The sequence below is a fragment of the Oncorhynchus kisutch genome, unplaced genomic scaffold (genome assembly GCF_002021735.2).
Source record: "Oncorhynchus kisutch isolate 150728-3 unplaced genomic scaffold, Okis_V2 scaffold4013, whole genome shotgun sequence".
In the NCBI taxonomy this organism is placed as follows: Eukaryota; Metazoa; Chordata; class Actinopteri; order Salmoniformes; family Salmonidae; genus Oncorhynchus; species Oncorhynchus kisutch.
In genome coordinates this window covers 101,668-116,632 of record NW_022265958.1, presented here as the reverse complement: position 1 = coordinate 116,632, position 14,965 = coordinate 101,668, and the positions used below count along the sequence as shown (strand labels likewise).

Genomic DNA, 14,965 nt, shown 5'->3' with positions numbered 1-14,965 from the left:
TTCCATGCTGAGTCAATAGACAGACTAAAGACTGTTCCATGCTGAGTCAATACACACATTAAAGACTGTTCCATGCTGAGTCAATGGACACATTAAAGACTGTTCCATGCTGAGTCAATAGACAGACTAAAGACTGTTCCATGCTGAGTCAATACACACATTAAAGACTGTTCCATGTTGAGTTAATGGACACATTAAAGACTGTTCCGTGCTGAGTCAATAGACAGACTAAAGACTGTTCCATGCTGAGTCAATGGACAGACTAAAGACTGCTCCATGCTGAGTCAATAGACACAATAAAGACTGCTCCATGCTGAGTCAATAGACCGACTAAAGACTGTTCCGTGTTGAGTCAATATACACATTAAAGACTGTTCCATGCTGAGTCAATTGACAGACTAAAGACTGCTCCATGCTGAGTCAATTGACAGACTAAAGACTGTTCCATGCTGAGTCAATTGACAGACTAAAGACTGTTCCATGCTGAGTCAATAGACAGACTAAAGACTGTTCCATGTTGAGTCAATTGTTTAGTGCTGATGATAAAGCTCATGAGATAAAATCATGAAATCTCTACTTTCTAAACCAGGCCCTAAAAACTGTTTCTTTAAACCTCTTCAACATTGAAGCCAGTCACGATTCACTATAAAGAAAAATATTATTGGACTCTGAGGTAGTTTTCAACTTGCTAGTACAGAATTACCAACACAGTCTTTTATAGCATGCCAAAGCTAAACGCGCACAAACCACACACTTGGTCCAAATCAACTTTGGCCTATATATGTTACATTACAGTCTAGACCATTTCTCTCCAACTCTGTTCCTGGAGAGCTTATCAACCAGCTAATTATTAGAATCAGGTGCGCTAGATTAGTGTTGGGGTGAAAACCTACAGGAGGGTAGCTCTCCAGAAACAGGGTTGGAGTGAAAACCTACAGGAGGGTAGCTATCCAGGTACAGGGTTGGTGTTAATAACCAACTCATCATCAATCTTTGATTATTTGAATCAGCAGTGTAGTGCTCGGACAAAAAACAAAACTTGCACCCGGGGGGGAACCCCCGGGACACAGTTTAGGAAAACCTTCCCAAGAGCATGCTCCTAGAGTATTCTAACAACAATATCAGCTTGCAAGATAACTTGTCTTTTTCTATGGTTTTAATGGAGAAGCAACGTTAGGGGTCTTTTGATGTATGTGCTGTTGGGGTAGAGACTAGAGAGACTAGAGAGAGAAGAGACTGTTTTCTCAGGGGCTGTCCCTCGCTCCCTGCCTCCCTCCATACTCCCCATTCATCTTCATGTCCACAGGTGTTTTATTATGAGTTCTGTTGGACTGTAAATTCCAAGGCTGGGCTATCCTAAAGGAAACGCTAGAATATACCATAGGGAACAGAGGGATGGGAGGGAGGAGAGGGATGGATGGAAGGAAGGAAGGAAGGAATGAGAGAGAGAGAGGCAGTGTAATCCCTTATTTTCCATACATCTCCCTCTCTGCCTCACTTCCTCTTGTGTCTGCAGTAATAGATTTAAGGGTAGGAGAAATTCCATTGGTGCTGCATAGAGTCTGTATTCATTGTTAATTCCATTGGTGCTGCATAGAGCCCGTATTCATTGTTAATTCCATTGGTGCTGCATAGAGTCTGTATTCATTGTTAATTCCATTGGTGCTGCATAGAGTCCGTATTCATTGTTAATTCCATTGGTGCTGCATAGAGTCTGTATTCATTGTTAATTCCATTGGTGCTGCATAGAGTCTGTATTCATTGTTAATTCCATTGGTGCTGCATAGAGTCTGTATTCATTGTTATTTCCATTGGTGCTGCATAGAGTCTGTATTCATTGTTAATTCCATTGGGGCTGCATAGAGTCTGTATTCATTGTTAATTCCATTGGTGCTGCATAGAGTCTGTATTCATTGTTAATTCCATTGGTGCTGCATAGAGTCTGTATTCATTGTTATTTCCATTGGTGCTGCATAGAGTCTGTATTCATTGTTAATTCCATTGGGGCTGCATAGAGTCTGTATTCATTGTTAATTCCATTGGTGCTGCATAGAGTCTGTATTCATTGTTAATTCCATTGGTGCTGCATAGAGTCCGTATTCATTGTTAATTCCATTGGTGCTGCATATAGTCTGTATTCATTGTTAATTCCATTGGTGCTGCATAGAGTCTGTATTCATTGTTATTTCCATTGGTGCTGCATAGAGTCTGTATTCATTGTTAATTCCATTGGTGCTGCCTAGAGTCTGTATTCATTGTTAATTTCATTGGTGCTGCATAGAGTCTATATTCATTGTTAATTCCATTGGTGCTGCATAGAGTCTGTATTCATTGTTAATTCCATTGGGGCTGCATAGAGCCTGTATTCATTGTTAATTCCATTGGTGCTGCATAGAGTCTGTATTCATTGTTAATTCCATTGGTACTGCATAGAGCCTGTATTCATTGTTAATTCCATTGGTGCTGCATAGAGTCTGTATTCATTGTTAATTCCATTGGTGCTGCATAGAGTCTGTATTCATTGTTAATTCCATTGGTGCTGCATATAGTCTGTATTCATTGTTAATTCCATTGGTGCTGCATAGAGCCTGTATTCATTGTTAATTCCATTGGTGCTGCATTGGTGCTGCATAGAGCCTGTATTCATTGTTAATTCCATTGGTGCTGCATAGAGTCTGTATTCATTGTTAATTCCATTGGTGCTGCATAGAGTCTGTATTCATTGTTAATTCCATTGGTGCTGCATAGAGCCTGTATTCATTGTTAATTCCATTGGTGCTGCATTGGTGCTGCATAGAGCCTGTATTCATTGTTAATTCCATTGGTGCTGCATAGAGTCTGTATTCATTGTTAATTCCATTGGTGCTGCATAGAGCCTGTATTCATTGTTAATTCCATTGGTGCTGCATTGGTGCTGCATAGAGCCTGTATTCATTGTTAATTCCATTGGTGCTGCATAGAGTCTGTATTCATTGTTAATTCCATTGGTGCTGCATAGAGTCTGTATTCATTGTTAATTCCATTGGTGCTGCATTGGTGCTGCATAGAGTCTGTATTCATTGTTAATTCCATTGGTGCTGCATAGAGTCTGTATTCATTGTTAATTCCATTGGTGCTGCATAGAGTCTGTATTCATTGTTTGTCGTACAATGTGACTTAGTTGGGAACATTTTCACTTGAATAAACAGACGGTTTGTTAACATCGATATTGTTGTTTCATTATTTCAGCTTGACTTGGCAGCTGGTCAAATTGACAGTTCACAATCTACAACATATTAAAACAGCAGCTTCAACCTTCATATAGCTTATTGCCTACTATACCATTGGACTAGCCAGAACTTTAAACAATAGTTCCCGTCTGCCTCACTACCAGACACATAACAACTCAGAGGTTATTCTCATTGACAAACTTATAAAGAGAGGTAGAACAATGAGATTTCAATTTACATCATTTGTACATAAACTTTTCAATTTTACATGACAGTCTTGCCTTACCTTTCATTGTGTCAGGCAACATGACAGTCTTGCCTTACCGTCTGTTGTGGCTGACAACATGACAGTCTTGCCTTACCTTTCATTGTGTCAGGCAACATGACAGTCTTGCCTTACCTTTTGTTGTGGCTGACAACATGACAGTCTGCCTTACCGTCTGTTGTGGCTGACAACATGACAGTCTTGCCTTACCTTCTGTTGTGGCTGACAACATGACAGTCTTGCCTTAGCGTCTGTTGTGGCTGACAACATGACAGTCTTGCCTTACCGTCTGTTGTGGCTGACAACATGACAGTCTTGCCTTACCGTCTGTTGTGGCTGACAACATGACAGTCCTTGCCTTACCGTCTGTTTGTGGCTGACAACATGACAGTCTTGCCTTACATGACAATCAGAATTAGAGCGTGACACAAGAGGTCATGACCCTGCAACTCCCCTGCTAAGATGCACCCTTAACCCTGGAGCCACACTGGGTTAGGGTTACTGTACTAGCCAGACCTGGGTTCAACTAGTGTTTATTTTCTTTCAAATATATAGCTTGTTTAGATGAGCCTTCTTTTCAGTGAGACGTGGCAGGACTTTTGGGACTATTCCATTGGTTCTATTACACCAGGCAAGCTCATCAAGCACAGCTAAAGTATTTAGAAAGAAAGCAATACTGTTTGAACCCAGATTTGCTACTAGCCCCACTTCAACGAAGTAGAATGAGGAGAAGGAGTGTAGGTACGTGTCTGAGGGTGTGTTTAGGGTTTACATTAGGGGAAAAGGTGTCTAGGTTGTGTTTTAGGGTTACGTTAGGGGAAAAGGTGTCTGAGGTTGTGTTTAGGGCTTAGGTCAATGAAAAACTCTCTGTATCAGTTCAGCAGTTTGTGCCTCAGCACAATTTCAACTAGTCCTACATTTCCCCTCCTAAACAGTGGACATGTGTTTCTACCATTTTCAGACACTGAAGAGTTAAACTAAACAATGAAACTATTACAAGATGTTCTGTGTTGGTGACTTCATCCATCTCATTCTTTTATAATGTTGAGCAGAGCTGTTTATCTGTCCTCTCTTACAGTCTGTTTTCCATTTGGTCTGCTAACACTAAGCGTTCCAATTGGCACCCTGTTCCCCATTTAGTGCACTATACTACTGACCAGAAGCCCCTCGGGTCTAAAGTAGTTCCATATTTGGAATAGGGTGCCATTTGGGATACAGACACTCTCTTCCCTCAGCAGGGCTGTGCCATCATGTCCTCATCTGGCATTTCTCTACCAGGGAAAAGCCTTTGTTTCTAGACAGAAATAGGTTCTTATAAAGGTATGTGTTTATTCCCAGTGTTAAAAGATAGAGGAGCCTGGACCATGTGATCTGACCTGGAAAAACTAAGGGCTCAAGTGACACATGTAAACCTATCCCGATCCCTAACCCTAGCCCAAACCTAACCCTATCCCTAACCCTATCCCGATCCCTAACCCTAACCCTAGCCCAAACCTAACCCTATCCCTAACCCTAACCCTAACCCTAACCCTAGTCCTAACCCTAGCCCTAGCCCTAGCCCTAACCCTAGCCCTAGTCTTAGCCCTAGCCCTAACCCTAGCCCTAACCCTATCCCTAGCCTTAGCCCTAGCCCTAACCCTAGCCCTAACCCTAGCCCTAACCCTATCCCTAACCCTAGCCCTAACCCTAGCCCTTACCCTAGCCCTAACCCTAGCCCTTACCCTAGCCCTAACCCTAGCCCTAACCCTAGCCCTAGCCTTAGCCCTAGCCCTAACCCTTGCCCTAACCCTAGCCCTAACCCTATCCCTATCCCTAGCCCCAACCCTATCCCTAACCCTAGCCCCAACCCTATCCCTAACTCTAGCCCCAACCCTATCCCTAACTCTAGCCCCAACCCTATCCCTAACCCTAGCCCCAACCCTATCCCTAACCCTAGCCCTAGCCCTAACCCTTGCCCTAACCCTAGCCCTAACCCTATCCCTATCCCTAACCCTAACCCTAACCCTAGCCCCAACCCTATCCCTAACTCTAGCCCCAACCCTAGCGACCGTGTCAACATGCATGCGCCCGGCCCGCCACAGGAGTCGCTAGAGCACGATTAGACAGGGACATCCTGGCCGGCCAAACCCTCCCCTAACCCCGATGACGCTGGGCCAATTGTGTGCCGCCTCATGGGTCTCCCGGTCACAGCGTATCCCCAACTTGTCTTTTGAGAGTATTCACTTGTTAAATTAGCTTTTTGCACAACTCCCACCTCCACAATTTTGACATTCTAAGAATGAAATAGATGTAAAAAGTCATCTGTTTTTGTTAACTGAAAACATGAGTTCAATCCCTGTTAGTACATTTATAGAACAGAAGTGGCATGGTGGCCAACTTTTATGGCATCATTTTCAAAAACTGAAGTTCATGTTTTCGATCCCTCTCCGTACCTGTTTTAAGAATTGCTGCTATCATCTCATTGTAGTTTCAATGGAGTGGTGTATATATAAAGTACATTGTATTGACATTGCGTTTTATCTGCAAATTAAATGGGATGGAAGCTCAGAGGGGGAGTGCATGCTATATATGTATGAGGTCCTTTCTCCACTGAGTTTGTGTCCAAATTCACATTTGCACAACTACTACTTTCCAGAATTTTGATTTTACAGTATAGAGTGGCATGGTGGCCAAGTGGTAAGGCGTCGGTCTCGTAAACCGAAGACCATGGGTTCAAATCCCATCCGTGCCTTTATAGAAAGACTTCCAATTCCATGGAATGTCCATTCATTGGAGGACTTTGTAGAAAAATCATGTTGTATCAATATTTGAACACAACTATTATATTAAGGGGAAGTATCTCTACGATAGAGCCACTTTACATGTTTGCTGTCCTACAGTATTCCCCAACTTGTCTTTTGAGAGTATTCACTTGTTAAATTAGCTTTTGCACAACTCCCACTTTCCACAATGTTGACATTCTAAGAATGAAATAGATGTAAAAAGTCATCTGTTTTTGTTAACTGAAAACATGAGTTCAATCCCTGTTAGTACATTTATAGAACAGAAGTGGCATGGTGGCCAACTTTATGGCATCATTTTCAAAACTGAAGTTCATGTTTTCGATCCCTCTCCGTACCTGTTTTAAGAATTGCTGCTATCATCTCATTGTAGTTTCAATGGAGTGGTGTATATATAAAGTACATTGTATTGACATTGCGTTTTATCTGCAAATTAAATGGGATGGAAGCTCAGAGGGGGAGTGCATGCTATATATGTATGAGGTCCTTTCTCCACTGAGTTTGTGTGCCAAATTCACATTTGCACAACTACTACTTTCCAGAATTTGATTTACAGTATAGAGTGGCATGGTGGCCAAGTGGTAAGGCGTCGGTCTCGTAAACCGAAGACCATGGGTTCAAATCCCATCCGTGCCTTTATAGAAAAGACTTCCAATTCCATGGAAATGTCCATTCATTGGAGGACTTTGTAGAAAAATCATGTTGTATCAATATTTGAACACAACTATTATATTAAGGGGAAGTATCTCTACGATAGAGCCACTTTACATGTTTGCTGTCCTACAGTATTCCCCAACTTGTCTTTTGAGAGTATTCACTTGTTAATTAGCTTTTGCACAACTCCCACTTTCCACAATGTTGACATTCTAAGAATGAAATGATGTAAAAAGTCATCTGTTTTGTTAACTGAAAACATGAGTTCAATCCCTGTTAGTACATTTATAGAACAGAAGTGGCATGGTGGCCAACTTTTATGGCATCATTTTCAAAAACTGAAGTTCATGTTTTCGATCCCTCTCCGTACCTGTTTTAAGAATTGCTGCTATCATCTCATTGTAGTTTCAATGGAGTGGTGTATATATAAAGTACATTGTATTGACATTGCGTTTTATCTGCAAATTAAATGGGATGGAAGCTCAGAGGGGGAGTGCATGCTATATATGTATGAGGTCCTTTCTCCACTGAGTTTGTGTGCCAAATTCACATTTGCACAACTACTACTTTCCAGAATTTGATTTACAGTATAGAGTGGCATGGTGGCCAAGTGGTAAGGCGTCGGTCTCGTAAACCGAAGACCATGGGTTCAAATCCCATCCGTGCCTTTATAGAAAAGACTTCCAATTCCATGGAAATGTCCATTCATTGGAGGACTTTGTAGAAAAATCATGTTGTATCAATATTTGAACACAACTATTATATTAAGGGGAAGTATCTCTACGATAGAGCCACTTTACATGTTTGCTGTCCTACAGTATTCCCCAACTTGTCTTTTGAGAGTATTCACTTGTTAAATTAGCTTTTGCACAACTCCCACTTTCCACAATGTTGACATTCTAAGAATGAAATAGATGTAAAAAGTCATCTGTTTTTGTTAACTGAAAACATGAGTTCAATCCCTGTTAGTACATTTATAGAACAGAAGTGGCATGGTGGCCAACTTTTATGGCATCATTTTCAAAAACTGAAGTTCATGTTTTCGATCCCTCTCCGTACCTGTTTTAAGAATTGCTGCTATCATCTCATTGTAGTTTCAATGGAGTGGTGTATATATAAAGTACATTGTATTGACATTGCGTTTTATCTGCAAATTAAATGGGATGGAAGCTCAGAGGGGGAGTGCATGCTATATATGTATGAGGTCCTTTCTCCACTGAGTTTGTGTGCCAAATTCACATTTGCACAACTACTACTTTCCAGAATTTTGATTTTACAGTATAGAGTGGCATGGTGGCCAGTGGTAAGGCGTCGGTCTCGTAAACCGAAGACCATGGGTTCAAATCCCATCCGTGCCTTTATAGAAAAGACTTCCAATTCCATGGAAATGTCCATTCATTGGAGGACTTTGTAGAAAAATCATGTTGTATCAATATTTGAACACAACTATTATTAAGGTGAAGTATCTCTACGATAGAGCCACTTTACATGTTTGCTGTCCTACAGTATTCCCCAACTTGTCTTTTGAGAGTATTCACTTGTTAAATTAGCTTTTGCACAACTCCCTTCCACAATGTTGACATTCTAAGAATGAAATAGATGTAAAAAGTCATCTGTTTTTGTTAACTGAAAACATGAGTTCAATCCCTGTTAGTACATTTATAGAACAGAAGTGGCATGGTGGCCAACTTTTATGGCATCATTTTCAAAAACTGAAGTTCATGTTTTCGATCCCTCTCCGTACCTGTTTTAAGAATTGCTGCTATCATCTCATTGTAGTTTCAATGGAGTGGTGTATATATAAAGTACATTGTATTGACATTGCGTTTTATCTGCAAATTAATGGGATGGAAGCTCAGAGGGGGAGTGCATGCTATATATGTATGAGGTCCTTTCTCCACTGAGTTTGTGTGCCAAATTCACATTTGCACAACTACTACTTTCCAGAATTTTGATTTTACAGTATAGAGTGGCATGGTGGCCAAGTGGTAAGGCGTCGGTCTCGTAAACCGAAGACCATGGGTTCAAATCCCATCCGTGCCTTTATAGAAAAGACTTCCAATTCCATGGAAATGTCCATTCATTGGAGGACTTTGTAGAAAATCATGTTGTATAATATTTGAACACAACTATTATATTAAGGGGAAGTATCTCTACGATAGAGCCACTTTACATGTTTGCTGTCCTACAGTATTCCCCAACTTGTCTTTTGAGAGTATTCACTTGTTAAATTAGCTTTTGCACAACTCCCACTTTCCACAATGTTGACATTCTAAGAATGAAATAGATGTAAAAAGTCATCTGTTTTTGTTAACTGAAAACATGAGTTCAATCCCTGTTAGTACATTTATAGACAAGAAGTGGCATGGTGGCCAACTTTTATGGCATCATTTTCAAAAACTGAAGTTCATGTTTTCGATCCCTCTCCGTACCTGTTTTAAGAATTGCTTGCTATCATCTCATTGTAGTTTCAATGGAGTGGTGTATAATAAAGTACATTGTATTGACATTGCGTTTTATCTGCAAATTAAATGGGATGGAAGCTCAGAGGGGGAGTGCATGCTATATATGTATGAGGTCCTTTCTCCACTGAGTTTGTGTGCCAAATTCACATTTGCACAACTACTACTTTCCAGAATTTTGATTTTACAGTATAGAGTGGCATGGTGGCCAAGTGGTAAGGCGTCGGTCTCGTAAACCGAAGACCATGGGTTCAATCCCATCCGTGCCTTTATAGAAAGACTTCCAATTCCATGGAAATGTCCATTCATTGGAGGACTTTGTAGAAAAATCATGTTGTATCAATATTTGAACACAACTATTATATTAAGGGGAAGTATCTCTACGATAGAGCCACTTTACATGTTTGCTGTCCTACAGTATTCCCCAACTTGTCTTTTGAGAGTATTCACTTGTTAAATTAGCTTTTGCACAACTCCCACTTTCCACAATGTTGACATTCTAAGAATGAAATAGATGTAAAAAGTCATCTGTTTTTGTTAACTGAAAACATGAGTTCAATCCCTGTTAGTACATTTATAGAACAGAAGTGGCATGGTGGCCAACTTTATGGCATCATTTTCAAAAACTGAAGTTCATGTTTTCGATCCCTCTCCGTACCTGTTTTAAGAATTGCTGCTATCATCTCATTGTAGTTTCAATGGAGTGGTGTATATATAAAGTACATTGTATTGACATTGCGTTTTATCTGCAAATTAAATGGGATGGAAGCTCAGAGGGGGAGTGCATGCTATATATGTATGAGGTCCTTTCTCCACTGAGTTTGTGTGCCAAATTCACATTTGCACAACTACTACTTTCCAGAATTTTGATTTTACAGTATAGAGTGGCATGGTGGCCAAGTGGTAAGGCGTCGGTCTCGTAAACCGAAGACCATGGGTTCAAATCCCATCGTGCCTTTATAGAAAAGACTTCCAATTCCATGGAAATGTCCATTCATTGGAGGACTTTGTAGAAAAATCATGTTGTATCAATATTTGAACACAACTATATATTAAGGGGAAGTATCTCTACGATAGAGCCACTTTACATGTTTGCTGTCCTACAGTATTCCCCAACTTGTCTTTTGAGAGTATTCACTTGTTAAATTAGCTTTGCACAACTCCCACTTCCACAATGTTGACATTCTAAGAATGAAATAGATGTAAAAAGTCATCTGTTTTTGTTAACTGAAAACATGAGTTCAATCCCTGTTAGTACATTTATAGAACAGAAGTGGCATGGTGGCCAACTTTTATGGCATCATTTTCAAAAACTGAAGTTCATGTTTTCGATCCTCTCCGTACCTGTTTTAAGAATTGCTGCTATCATCTCATTGTAGTTTCAATGGAGTGGTGTATATATAAAGTACATTGTATTGACATTTGCGTTTTATCTGCAAATTAAATGGGATGGAAGCTCAGAGGGGGAGTGCATGCTATATATGTATGAGGTCCTTTCTCCACTGAGTTTGTGTGCCAAATTCACATTTGCACAACTACTACTTTCCAGAATTTTGATTTTACAGTATAGAGTGGCATGGTGGCCAAGTGGTAAGGCGTCGTCTCGTAAACCGAAGACCCATGGGTTCAAATCCCATCCGTGCCTTTATAGAAAAGACTTCCAATTCCATGGAAATGTCCATTCATTGGAGGACTTTGTAGAAAATCATGTTGTATCAATATTGAACACAACTATTATATTAAGGGGAAGTATCTCTACGATAGAGCCACTTTACATGTTTGCTGTCCTACAGTATTCCCCAACTTGTCTTTTGAGAGTATTCACTTGTTAAATTAGCTTTTTGCACACCTCCCACTTTCCACAATGTTGACATTCTAAGAATGAAATAGATGTAAAAGTCATCTGTTTTTGTTAACTGAAAACATGAGTTCAAATCCCTGTTAGTACATTTATAGAACAGAAGTGGCATGGTGGCCAACTTTATGGCATCATTTTTCAAAAACTGAAGTTCATGTTTTCGATCCCTCTCCGTACATGTTTTTTAAGAATTGCTGCTATCATCTCATTGTAGTTTCAATGGAGTGGTGTATATATAAAGTACATTGTATTGACATTGCGTTTTATCTGCAAATTAAATGGGATGGAAGCTCAGAGGGGGAGTGCATGCTATATATGTATGAGGTCCTTTCTCCACTGAGTTTGTGTGCCAAATTCACATTTGCCACAACTACTACTTTCCAGAATTTGATTTTAAGTATAGAGTGGCATGGTGGCCAAAGTGGTAAGGCGTCGGTCTCGTAACCGAAGACCATGGGTTCAAATCCCATCCGTGCCTTTATAGAAAAGACTTCCAATTCCATGGAAATGTCCATTCATTGGAGGACTTTGTAGAAAAATCATGTTGTATCAATATTTGAACACAACTATTATATTAAGGGAAGTATCTCTACGATAGGAGCCACTTTACATGTTTGCTGTCCTACAGTATTCCCCAACTTGTCTTTTGAGAGTATTCACTTGTTAAATTAGCTTTTTGCACAACTCCCACTTTCCACAATGTTGACATTCTAAGAATGAAATAGATGTAAAAAGTCATCTGTTTTTTGTTAACTGAAAACATGAGTTCAATCCCTGTTAGTACATTTATAGAACAGAAGTGGCATGGTGGCCAACTTTTTATGGCATCATTTTCAAAAACTGAAGTTCATGTTTTCGATCCTCTCCGTACCTGTTTTAAGAATTGCTGCTATCATCTCATTGTAGTTTCAATGGAGTGGTGTATATATAAAGTACATTGTATTGACATTGCGTTTTATCTGCAAATTAAATGGGATGGAAGCTCAGAGGGGGAGTGCATGCTATATATGTATGAGGTCCTTTCTCCACTGAGTTTGTGTGCCAAATTCACATTTGCACAACTACTACTTTCCAGAATTTTGATTTACAGTATAGAGTGGCATGGTGGCCAAGTGGTAAGGCGTCGGTCTCGTAAACCGAAGACCATGGGTTCAAATCCCATCCGTGCCTTTATAGAAAAGACTTCCAATTCCATGGAAATGTCCATTCATTGGAGGACTTTGTAGAAAAATCATGTTGTATCAATATTTGAACACAACTATTATATTAAGGGGAAGTATCTCTACGATAGAGCCACTTTACATGTTTGCTGTCCTACAGTATTCCCCAACTTGTCTTTTGAGAGTATTCACTTGTTAAATTAGCTTTTTGCACAACTCCCAACCTTTCCACCAATGTTGACATTCTAAGGAATGAAATAGATGTAAAAAGTCATCTGTTTTGTTAACTGAAAACATGAGTTCAATCCCTGTTAGTACATTTATAGAACAGAAGTGGCATGGTGGCCACTTTTATGGCATCATTTTCAAAACTGAAGTTCATGTTTCGATCCCTCTCCGTACTGTTTTAGAATTGCTGCTATCATCTCATTGTAGTTTCAATGGAGTGGTGTATATATAAAGTACATTGTATTGACATTGCGTTTTATCTGCAAATTAAATGGGATGGAAGCTCAGAGGGGGAGTGCATGCTATATATGTATGAGGTCCTTTCTCCACTGAGTTTGTGTGCCAAATTCAACATTTGCACAACTACTACTTTCCAGAATTTTGATTTACAGTATAGAGTGGCATGGTGCCAAGTGGTAAGGCGTCGGTCTCGTAAACGAAGACCATGGGTTCAAATCCCATCCGTGCCTTATAGAAAAGACTTCCAATTCCATGGAAATGTCCATTCATTGGAGGACTTTGTAGAAAATCATGTTGTATCAATATTTGAACACAACTATTATATTAAGGGAAGTATCTCTACGATAGAGCCACTTTACATGTTTGCTGTCCTACAGTATTCCCCAACTTGTCTTTTGAGAGTATTCACTTGTTAAATTAGCTTTTGCACAACTCCCACTTTCCACAATGTTGACATTCTAAGAATGAAATAGATGTAAAAAGTCATCTGTTTTTGTTAACTGAAAACATGAGTTCAATCCCTGTTAGTACATTTATAGAACAGAAGTGGCATGGTGGCCAACTTTTATGGCATCATTTTCAAAAACTGAAGTTCATGTTTTCGATCCCTCTCCGTACCTGTTTTAAGAATTGCTGCTATCATCTCATTGTAGTTTCAATGGAGTGGTGTATATATAAAGTACATTGTATTGACATTGCGTTTTATCTGCAAATTAAATGGGATGGAAGCTCAGAGGGGAGTGCATGCTATATATGTATGAGGTCCTTTCTCCACTGAGTTGGTGTGCCAAATTCACATTTGCACAACTACTACTTTCCAGAATTTTGATTTTACAGTATAGAGTGGCATGGTGGCCAAGTGGTAAGGCGTCGGTCTCGTAAACCGAAGACCATGGGTTCAAATCCCATCCGTGCCTTTATAGAAAAGACTTCCAATTCCATGGAAATGTCCATTCATTGGAGGACTTTGTAGAAAAATCATGTTGTATCAATATTTGAACACAACTATTATATTAGGTGAAGTATCTCTACGATAGAGCCACTTTACATGTTTGCTGTCCTACAGTATTCCCCAACTTGTCTTTTGAGAGTATTCACTTGTTAAATTAGCTTTTGCACAACTCCCACTTTCCACAATGTTGACATTCTAAGAATGAAATAGATGTAAAAAGTCATCTGTTTTTGTTAACTGAAAACATGAGTTCAATCCCTGTTAGTACATTTATAGAACAGAAGTGGCATGGTGGCCAACTTTTATGGCATCATTTTCAAAAACTGAAGTTCATGTTTTTCGATCCCTCTCCGTACCTGTTTTAAGAATTGCTGCTATCATCTCATTGTAGTTTCAATGAGTGGTGTATATATAAAGTACATTGTATTGACATTGCGTTTTATCTGCAAATTAAATGGATGGAAGCTCAGAGGGGGAGTGCATGCTATATATGTATGAGGTCCTTTCTCCACTGAGTTTGTGTGCCAAATTCACATTTGCACAACTACTACTTTCCAGAATTTTGATTTTACAGTATAGAGTGGCATGGTGGCCAAGTGGTAAGGCGTCGGTCTCGTAAACCGAAGACCATGGGTTCAAATCCCATCCGTGCCTTTATAGAAAAGACTTCCAATTCCATGGAAATGTCCATTCATTGGAGGACTTTGTAGAAAAATCATGTTGTATCAATATTTGAACACAACTATTATATTAAGGGAAGTATCTCTACGATAGAGCCACTTTACATGTTTGCTGTCCTACAGTATTCCCCAACTTGTCTTTTGAGAGTATTCACTTGTTAAATTAGCTTTTGCACAACTCCCACTTTCCACAATGTTGACATTCTAAGAATGAAATAGATGTAAAAGTCATCTGTTTTTGTTAACTGAAAACATGAGTTCAATCCCTGTTAGTACATTTATAGAACAGAAGTGGCATGGTGGCCAACTTTTATGGCATCATTTTCAAAAACTGAAGTTCATGTTTTTCGATGCCCTCTCCGTACCTGTTTTAAGAATTGCTGCTATCATCTCATAGTAGTTTCAATGGAGTGGTGTATATATAAAGTACATTGTATTGACATTGCGTTTTATCTGCAAATTAAATGGGATGGAAGC

At 39.6% G+C, this 14,965-nt stretch overlaps 10 non-coding genes across 10 annotated transcripts; all 10 read left to right on the top strand.

Moving 5' to 3' along the window:
- Window positions 1-6,133: 6,133 nt before the first annotated feature.
- Window positions 6,134-6,205, top strand: trnat-cgu (transfer RNA threonine (anticodon CGU)). The gene has a single exon. It is a non-coding gene; the product is annotated as a tRNA-Thr (tRNA).
- Window positions 6,206-6,818: 613 nt separating this feature from the next.
- Window positions 6,819-6,890, top strand: trnat-cgu (transfer RNA threonine (anticodon CGU)). The gene has a single exon. It is a non-coding gene; the product is annotated as a tRNA-Thr (tRNA).
- Window positions 6,891-7,504: 614 nt separating this feature from the next.
- Window positions 7,505-7,576, top strand: trnat-cgu (transfer RNA threonine (anticodon CGU)). Its single transcript has one exon. It is a non-coding gene; the product is annotated as a tRNA-Thr (tRNA).
- Window positions 7,577-8,195: 619 nt separating this feature from the next.
- Window positions 8,196-8,266, top strand: trnat-cgu (transfer RNA threonine (anticodon CGU)). The gene has a single exon. It is a non-coding gene; the product is annotated as a tRNA-Thr (tRNA).
- Window positions 8,267-8,879: 613 nt separating this feature from the next.
- Window positions 8,880-8,951, top strand: trnat-cgu (transfer RNA threonine (anticodon CGU)). Its single transcript has one exon. It is a non-coding gene; the product is annotated as a tRNA-Thr (tRNA).
- A 617-nt stretch (window positions 8,952-9,568) lies between these two features.
- trnat-cgu (transfer RNA threonine (anticodon CGU)) lies at window positions 9,569-9,639 on the top strand. Its single transcript has one exon. It is a non-coding gene; the product is annotated as a tRNA-Thr (tRNA).
- Window positions 9,640-10,256: 617 nt separating this feature from the next.
- Window positions 10,257-10,327, top strand: trnat-cgu (transfer RNA threonine (anticodon CGU)). The gene has a single exon. It is a non-coding gene; the product is annotated as a tRNA-Thr (tRNA).
- Window positions 10,328-12,326: 1,999 nt separating this feature from the next.
- Window positions 12,327-12,398, top strand: trnat-cgu (transfer RNA threonine (anticodon CGU)). The gene has a single exon. It is a non-coding gene; the product is annotated as a tRNA-Thr (tRNA).
- A 1,303-nt stretch (window positions 12,399-13,701) lies between these two features.
- trnat-cgu (transfer RNA threonine (anticodon CGU)) lies at window positions 13,702-13,773 on the top strand. Its single transcript has one exon. It is a non-coding gene; the product is annotated as a tRNA-Thr (tRNA).
- Window positions 13,774-14,390: 617 nt separating this feature from the next.
- trnat-cgu (transfer RNA threonine (anticodon CGU)) lies at window positions 14,391-14,462 on the top strand. Its single transcript has one exon. It is a non-coding gene; the product is annotated as a tRNA-Thr (tRNA).
- Window positions 14,463-14,965: the final 503 nt, after the last annotated feature.